This window comes from Nyctibius grandis, chromosome 4 (assembly GCF_013368605.1).
Source record: "Nyctibius grandis isolate bNycGra1 chromosome 4, bNycGra1.pri, whole genome shotgun sequence".
NCBI classification, from domain to species: domain Eukaryota; kingdom Metazoa; phylum Chordata; class Aves; order Nyctibiiformes; family Nyctibiidae; genus Nyctibius; species Nyctibius grandis.
The window spans coordinates 4,479,436-4,488,845 of record NC_090661.1 but is presented as its reverse complement, the minus strand read 5'-3'; positions in this window follow the sequence as shown (position 1 = coordinate 4,488,845).

The following is a 9,410-nucleotide window of genomic DNA, read 5'->3' as shown; positions in this document are numbered from 1 at the left end:
GGCTCAGCTGCACTTAAAAGCTGTCACCAAGGCTGATTAAATTCTTCTTTTTGAGTTGGCTGTTTCTCCCCATTCTTTAAGTCTACCTATCAGTGACTTCTAGGGGTCTGCATTTTCCTCTGCCTAGTGAAAAGGAATAGACTTTTATATACCTTTATAACACGGAAATAGATTTTGTGCCCCTTCACACCACTACAATTCAGTTTTCATGTCCTGGGATATTTTGGTGAGGGACACCTTAAAAACTCACAGCACATTACTATTTATTTTACAGCATCATTGTTTTAGCATTACACAGCAAGTACACAAATAAAATAATGGGAAGGATGGGAGCTGACACCACAGGACGTATGTGGTCTATTAGGTAAAATGCAATCAGGAGAGGTCTGGCAATTAAATGTCTTTAATCATATTGAGACAACAACAAGCAGAAAAGGTTAATGAACTTAATAGACTGGAACACGTAAGTAATTTTATTCTTTGGTTTTTGAACCAAAGAATGTGAGAGCTGAGAGCACCACAAGATCCTTGTCCACTGAACATGTTGCTTGCTGACATTTAGGCAGTTGGGCTACATAATTGTTGTAGGTGCCTTTCAGCTCAACTACTCTATTCTAAGATTAGTAGCACTTACAGTGCAATTTCCCAAATGAGTGGGTGATACTGGTGGCCTAAGCACAAGAACAAGGTGCCTTGGCAAAGTTATAAACTTACAATGCATCGTATCACCTTTCTCTATGCCTGCGCTTACTCCAGGTTTCCCCCTTGCTAGACACCAAGTAGCTTCTCCCTCATATGCTGCTACCACAGAGTAGTTGAGGCACAATAAGACACACCATCAGTTGTATCACCGTAATGGGTTTAATTGCCTCAACTCTGAATCTTCCAGAGAGAAAAGCACCTCCTTTTTGGGGCATTAGAGGAGAGTAAGAGACATACTCGTATTAAAAAACAACTCCCATTTGGGCTGGGCATGATCGTTTACATTGGTATCTTCTTTTGTAACCGTCAACAGGTAGAAGAACCTTCTTCGGGGTGCAGGCTACTGGTATGTAAAACCACACAGTTTTTCTGCACCTACTCAACAGCAAGTGTTCACTGCAGGTGAAGCAACACCGTAGGTTGGTTTTTGTATCTTCTTATTAATCTACAGCAGGATTTAGAAGTCTAAGCCTGAAGTTGAGACCTTTGCTATACTAGGCAGAAAGACAGAACAAGAAGAGTGCCCTTGAGATGAAGAGTGAGATAGACAGTTAAAATAAGCCCATGGGTTTGGATCACTTAACTGTCAATCAGCTGTCAAAGCACTGTTATTTATTCTGTATCAGAACTTCATTGCTCCTTACTATACTTTGCCTTACATCGCAAAGGTGGGAGGTGCAAATAGGTCACTGACTCAACTCTGGACACAGACCCCTTTCTCTTCCCCTTCCTCACCCTCCAGCCAAGTATCAAACAGCACAGCTGACTGAAGAGACTTATATTGGGGAGCCCGTATGTGCCTACAGACACTTTACATCTACCTAAAACACAATTAACCAATGCTGGGGAAAAAAGGCCTTTTGGGGAACAATACACGGATTTGAAAAGTTTGAGTTTAGCTGAACACACACTTGCATTATTTAACACACGTTCACCCCTTGTTCTGTCTGCTCTGTCCCCACCATTTACTGCTAAACAGGTCCCTTATCTTTATTGATCACTTAATTTATCTTTTCTTAACTCCCCTTGCTCCGTCTGGTGCCGTGTGTCCAAGGTATTGAGGCTAAACATCCGTCTGTTCATACTGTCATGACTGGTCTGCCTTTGAAAGAATAGGGGGAGCAGGTGGTGTGACTAAGTAGACCCTCGACAGAATAGGGGCACCATTGCTGTGTCCTGTCCCAACCTGCCAGCGATTCCCCACCCTCCCAACTGTTCCACATTAAAGCAGTCAACTGTGGCTTTACAGTCCAAGTTTTACACAACTGTTTTACAAACCAGGAAGAATTTCTTTTGTTGAAAATCTTTTGTTAGGCAGCGCAGAATGGGGCTGGGGGGAGCGGGGTAGAGGGAGTGGAGAAAGCCCGTTCTGAGACCGAGTGCATTTTAATGTGTATGTAGATATACACTACGCAATGTGCCAAGCCGCTGAGCTCGCTCGCTCTGTATTTCTGTGCTGCTTTTAAGCTCTCTTTGAAAGCAGTTGCACAATGTATATTTCAAATACATCCATCTTTTTCATTTTCTTAAGTTCTTTTAGTAATTTTCCTTAACTTCTCTTTATAGTACAATTTTGGATTATTAATTAGAGCACGCTGGACTGAAAATAACCAAATAAAATCAACTCTCATATCTTTTTTCTCAGTGAGAACAGAGTAACCATTTTTCAGTGTTGTGAAATTATTATAAATCCATCTAACTGAATAGACATCCCTGAAGAAAAATCCAGATTATGCTTCAACCACGTTCCAGTTTCCGAGCAATCCTACTACAGGCACCATGCTGCTTCTGATCTCATACACCAAATTTCCTCACAGGATTCGGCGGTGCACATTGCAACCCAGATTTAGGAAAGTACTCGTACACGAGGGGTATCTCTGAGATAACATAGCCTGAAACAGTCTGGTCTGTAAGAGACAGAACATGCGGGAACTCACAAAACAGAACCAAGAAAGAGCAAATATTTGTTACAGCTGTGAAACTAATCTGGTATCACCCCTAGAATGCTACAAATAGTTGCATACAAAATCTGAACCTACCAAATTCTTCTCATTTGTTTTTTTCCCTCCTCCCTGTGAGAATCCACAAACTAGATCATTCACAAATTTTTGAAAGCCAAACACAAGATGTGGGTATTTTCCATATTTTCAAAGGAAAATGGCAAGTTTGTACATATTCACATATTGCACCATAAGCTTTTTTCCACAGGCAAAAATGTATTGGAAGTTCTATTTCAAGCAAAATTGCAGACCAAGAGAATGAGATCCTCTCTCTTTTTTAAAGATATTGCAGTCAATAGCTCAAATCTTATAACTGCAGAAAAAAAGATAGAAAAGTTGGTTTGTCTTTTCTTTCCTTCGGAGACTTCTCTGTCTCTCCATACCCTCCCCCTCCCCATCAGACTGCAGTGGAAAGACAAAAGCTGAGACCCTGCTCCTGTAGCAGTCAATGGCAAAATTTCTACGAAGCCTGAATTTCACCCAAACTGCCGAGTTCTGCAGCAACCACAGAAATCAGTGACTATTGCCTAAAGGAGGAAAGATCCACATTTGTTACTAGATCATTGGGAATTACTCCCACTAGAAGCAGTGTTTTCTGTTAGGAGCCTGATTTTCTCAAATATGCAAGTAATTGACTTTTCAGTTCAACTAATATAAAGAGTACAGTTCAGATTCACTGGGGTTTGTAGCTTCCTGATAAAAAATAAAGCATAGAAATATCAAAAAAACATTCAGAGCTAAAATTAAATGCTTTGGAATGAAGCATATGTTAAAAAAAAAAAAAAAAAAAAAAAGAAGGAAAACGGGAAAGTGAAAGTGTTTGTTCAGAGAAATCCTGACCAACATACTTCTGCAGCCCCCTCAGGAGCCTAGTAGTTAGGTCACTCACTCGGAAGACTTGGTTTCAATCCTTCCCTTTCTTGAAAGGGCCTGAAGGGCTTCTACAGAAAGCACTAAAACAACTAGAATATATGATGACATAGATACTATATGATTGCCAGCCCCTCGTATTACTGCAATTTCACTGTATAAAGAGTCAATGATCTTTGAAGCCAGCATCAGAAGTATCTTTTCTCTGAGACCTGTGCCTAATCATTAGGTTCTTCGAGTCTTATTTTACATTTCTTGTCTCACTGAATATTTATTTAATATATAGTGAAACACCACCTACAAGACTGAAGGGGAGCTCACCTCACCTCAACCTCTCTATTGCTTTATGGCACAATGCTTAGAGCAGTCACCCTGCAGAAGGAAGACAAAGATTTGATTTTTCCTGGATTGAGGAAAATACTGAAACTAGCACTCCGAAAATATGAACAAATACACTATTACTACAAGCTGGATAAAAAGCGATCACTATGGCTTATTTGCAGTCCAAACTTTTTCTCAAATGCAGCAAGACTTTCAGATATTTTCTTGACAACAAAGACTATTTTACAGCCAAATTGGTAGATAGTAACACATCCCCAAATGTTTATCCAGACCTCGAAGTGTTTACCAAGGAGATGAGGATCAGCATCACCAAGAATTAAACATTCTCAGTGTTTTCCCCAAGAAACTGAGGAAGTATACTGAAAGTATAACCCTTTCACAGCAGAAAACAGAGATCAGTATTTTAGTACTGTAGGTAAGCAGAGGAAGAGGATATCTATAGATATCTATACAGAGGATATCTACGAGATCTATAGATCTAGAGCCTCTGTAATTTAAAAAGTATACCTAACCATTTTCTCACTAATAGATGAAAACCTGTGTTAATAAAGCTTGAGGGAAAGAAAATGTCTTACATCTCTCTTCATTTCAAAGATGTTACAATTACATACCTACTTCAGGACTCTGTCACAAATTGTGCATTAGCTGTAAGTTACCAAACTGCCTTCTGACTGTAAAAATCACAAAATCTACAAAGCGATTAGAAAATCCTTCTGGATTGTTAATTTTGGATATTGTATATGATCTCTCTACGGCTGTATTGAACAATCATTTTCTTCCTACTAACTTCTTAAAAGCTGACTAGCTTTTCTCAAATTTGTATATGAAATGTCAATACACTCTATGTATGATATTCAAAAGGTGGATGTAAAATACGGGCGTGAAGTCCACAATCATTCTACTTTATCTGCTCCTGCAGGTTAGTTTGTGTGTCCAGAATCTCTTTGTCTACAGAAATACTTCAATAATTTTTTGAATCAGTTATAAATTTATCCTTTTATTATACTAAGGATAGACAGAGAACCAAACAGACAGAAAAAATGTGAAACTAGACAGGAGATGACGTGGTGCTCCTAGTGACCTGCGATGTAAATCTGAACTGGATCACAAATGATCTGACTAGATCTGAAATGAGCATTGTGGTATTTCTGATCCTCGATGGAACTTTGTCTACCTCACAAAAGCCACTATGGAGTTTGGCACAATTTGACAGAGCTGACATTTTCAGAGAGGTTTATTGCTGGCAAGTCACAGATATTGTAGGTCAGAATAAATTGTATTGGCTGATCTGCTGTAGACAAGGTTAAACAGCAACTGTCAAAAGCTGTCTAGAATCAACAGTGCTGCCCTTCCCAAGAAAAATTGTATTAGATTAATGAAACATCCCAGCATACGGATGAAAGAAACATAGTTTTACAAGATAGTCAGCTACATGCACCTGTTTATTCAGAGGCAAAAACAAGCTTTCTGCACTGCTATGTACAACCCTCAAAATATTTTATGTGGATTTTGCTGCTTCTGTGAAACAACATTGTCACTTGCTGCATACATCAAACTTAATTTAGCTTGCTTAAAAGTCACATACTGGTATCCTTAATATATATAATGCATTCATTTTACTTTCCAAATGGAAAACAAAATTAAAAGAGGAAAGGGAAAAAATCATATTAGCTTCAGCTTATCCCATTGCAAATGCAATATTTGTGTAATTGTGTATAATCGTTTAAAGTATAATTTAATACATCCCTTTAACAACCCACAAATTATCACTTGACAACTAGAAATAATAGGTCTTTTTGTTAAAAACAGAAAGCATGTGAAGACTAAAGGTTAAACAGGTCTTTTCATCATGATAAATCACTGGTTAATGAGCCTGGTATTGTTGGGTATTATACTTGCTCACTTTAATGCCATTACCTTCTGGTTGTAAAGCTGACACTACTAATGATCTTCATTCTTTGAACTTTTCCACAATATTGACTGGTTGCATAGAGCAGATGTTACTTGGATTTGACTGCAAAAGTGGCAATTCTTCTAAGGCTTGGAGTGGCCCTGAAAAGAATGATACCAAACACAATGTATTTAGACATCTCTAAGTCAAAAGAGATTCTTCTCTCAGTGTCAACTATTGCTCTTGCAGTTTCTCAGTGTCACACAAAAGTCAATCACAAATAAGATATAAATATTCTTCATCTATTTTCCACAGTTCCTTTTTTTTTTTTAAAGATGTTGTAATAACGTAATGAACCAACACAAGAAAGTTCATACCTAATCTCTGTTGTTGTACCTGTAACTTCTCCTGCATTAAAGCATGCACAAGTAAAAAAACCTTTCAGTTCTGTATTTCACAGCTTTCCTTGGTGTTGACTGAAGGATGCTGAGGTCGCCAGGAGCTGCATTAGTGTGCCAAGCGCTGACAAAGCAGGATGCAGAAGGCACGCACACATCTGTCTGTGTACCCACATCCATCACTTTATCTTCCAGAGGGCAGGAGGCTCAGTGGAGCCCAGTTCTCCTTCGCTAGTCAGCGGTTAGGAGAAGTAGTTATTTGACACCTCTTTAAAATACGAGGGCTGTCTTTGATGGACTAGGTTGAAATAAACTCGCCTTGGAAGCAAGATGGAAGACTCAAGGGTAAGAAAGCAGGGATTGCTGAGTTTAATTTAAAACTGAAGCAATGTGGAAGCTTTGTGTTTATCCCCATTCCTTTCTCTTCCTGACCTTGCCCTTTTCTTGCTCTGTTCCTGTCGCTACTGGATTCTATATTCAGAAAATGTTTTATCTCAATTTATGTCAGATTCTGAGCGAGAAAGATTTTGCTGCATCATAGAACAGAAATAGGGACAACTGAACTCTCCATCCCCAAAGTCAAACCTCAGACCGTTACACCCTTCACGCACACATTCTTTGTATACTTCTATGCAGTGGCAAGCACAAAAGCTGCATAGTTTAGCTTATATAAAGGCCATATTCTGCCTCCTTTGCAACACTATGTTATGCCTAGGGGACTTCAAGGACTTCTAGATCATTTTCTACTTTTGCTCAAGTAAGGGTTTGTTTTTCTTTCAGAGAATGGAGAATGAAGATGTGATTCATTTTCTAAATATCATTCTGGTTATGGAGTTAAGTTTCATGTGAGGTGAATGAGAAAAAGAGCAATTACTCTAAAGAAACTAACAACTTACTGGTGCATAAAAAATGATTAATTTTTTTTCTTAAGTGATTCATGCACGTTTAACCCTGAAAGCTTAATCCTTAACCTGCATGGGAAGCTTAGGAAACTTTTCAATAATATTAATCTCAAAATATAAAAATGAAAACATGAACATATTTCCTGCCTGTCACCTCTGATTCTACTAAACTCACTTGGACTGAGAGAAATACTTTTCATATAATATGTCTATCGCATCAGTAACTGAGGCTATCTGAGCTGCCAAGAGGGTCTCTCACTTAAAGAACTTGGAGCTATTCACATACAGGATAAAATCCTGAACAAGTCAATCGAAGCATCGACAAAATAAATATTTTGTTTGAGAAGTAATTAAGTAAACACAATTAATTTATTTAATGGGGGCTGCAGGGTGTGACTGGTCTTTAATAACTCCACAGGTAGCAACTTGAGTATTTCTTCATCTGAAAGATGTAATCTCCAACAGTATATAATACACCCGTGCCTAGTATGGGCCCTGTCCTGGTGTCAGAGGAAAACTGTCACTTGTCCCAGCTTGCAGTTAGGAGAAATGTTTTTAAAACCATTTCCAAAGTTGCTGTTAGATATATCTAAATATCTATTTATCTATCTATATATCTTCCCACAACCAGAACTGCAGTCTTACAAAACCCAGGTTGGCTTACACTACAGAGATAAAAATCTTCTCCTACTCAGTTTATCAAACACACGGAACAAGAATTTTCATTTAAAGAATATTTACTTGTTAGTGCAGTCAATTTGTTTCTATTTTAGTGTCTACAAAGTTTGTTTTTCATCATGTAGAAATTAATCAAAAGTACTTTGAAAGGCATGTTTTTGATCAAATGGCCTTTTAACAAAATCATTTTTACTGTGTGTAGTATCAACTTTTTTTTCCCTTTTGCTTATCAATTTAATTGTTTCCCATTTTATTGATAAAGCAATAAAAAGAATAGCGACTACTGCCATGAAAAAAGCCCTTTGAATCTTGTGGACCACACACAAATGCTCCATGTATTTTAAGATTCTTTTTCAACCAATTCCACCCATATTCTTTGATGCCTGTATTGCCAACTGCACACTCACTCCCTGTGTTGTGTTCTTAGACAGCCTTTATTTTTGCCGTAAAAAGCCTTCATCTTTAAGAGCTATTTCTAAATTTTTTTATTGGATGAGACGCAAGATTAGTGGCTGAACACAATGAATACAGATGTATTCATTTGGACATTCAGGTATAGTTTATTACCGTATAATCAGAGCACTTCTACAGTATTTAGGTCGCTAAAAATGACTAGCAGTAAATATTTCAGCACAAGCTAATGCAAATTATCCAAGAAAAGCTTTTTTAGGCAAACCATATTTACCAGAGGCAGACCCAGTGGGAGTATGGGTTTCACAGAAGGTGGATAATTTCTTTAATCAAAGATATTAGCTTGCGCCATATTTCTGCCTCTACATCCTAAGTAACTCCATGGTTCAATTTATGCGTCTTTATACTGAAAAGCAGAATGGTGCATCAGGTAGTTTCCCTGAAACAGTCTATCTTGGCTTCAGGGTCTGCTCTCTCTTGACAAAAACCCTCTTTCACAGAATCCTCATTCTCTACCAGGAGATTCGTGATTTAAACAGTGGTGTCTGACTTTGTTCACACTCCCATCCCGATGCATCGAGCCCATGATTCCTGCTTACCTTGCCTCCCCAAATCATGAATCCCAATTAAAGTACTGTGCTTATAAATATTGTAACAAATAATATCTTAACTTACTTATTTTACTATTTCTTTAAGTAGAAGAAGTTTCATTGCAAGGAAAAATGTCTATATAAGTGTGTGTATGTCTCTACAATGTTCAACGTGCAACACGGCATGATGTATAATGTTCATTTAACATACTTTCACATGTGTTACCCAGGGGTTACCTATAAAAGTCCAGGAAAAGCTCTGGTCTGGCAGCAGAACTGGATGAAAAGACTTTCAGGCAATCCAATAGAAAGTTTTCCCCAGAATACACCCCTACACATTCACGCAGCCTCCTCTGCCTATCACCCCCTGTTACTTGACCACATTCACCCCCACTGGCCCTTTGCCTTTGACCTTTCTCTGCCACTGCCTCTGATTTTGTATTTGTTTTCTGAGGACCTATTATCAATCACTTTTAAGTACCCTAAAGCAGGACTTTTAGCTTCGGCATGTGAAAGTAGTAGAACCTTCAACCCAAAGGAGAAATAAGTTATTGTAAGCAAGACATAGTTTATATCCCTTAAGATACTACATCCAGAAAGAAAAAAATAAATAGGGAAAATAAAGA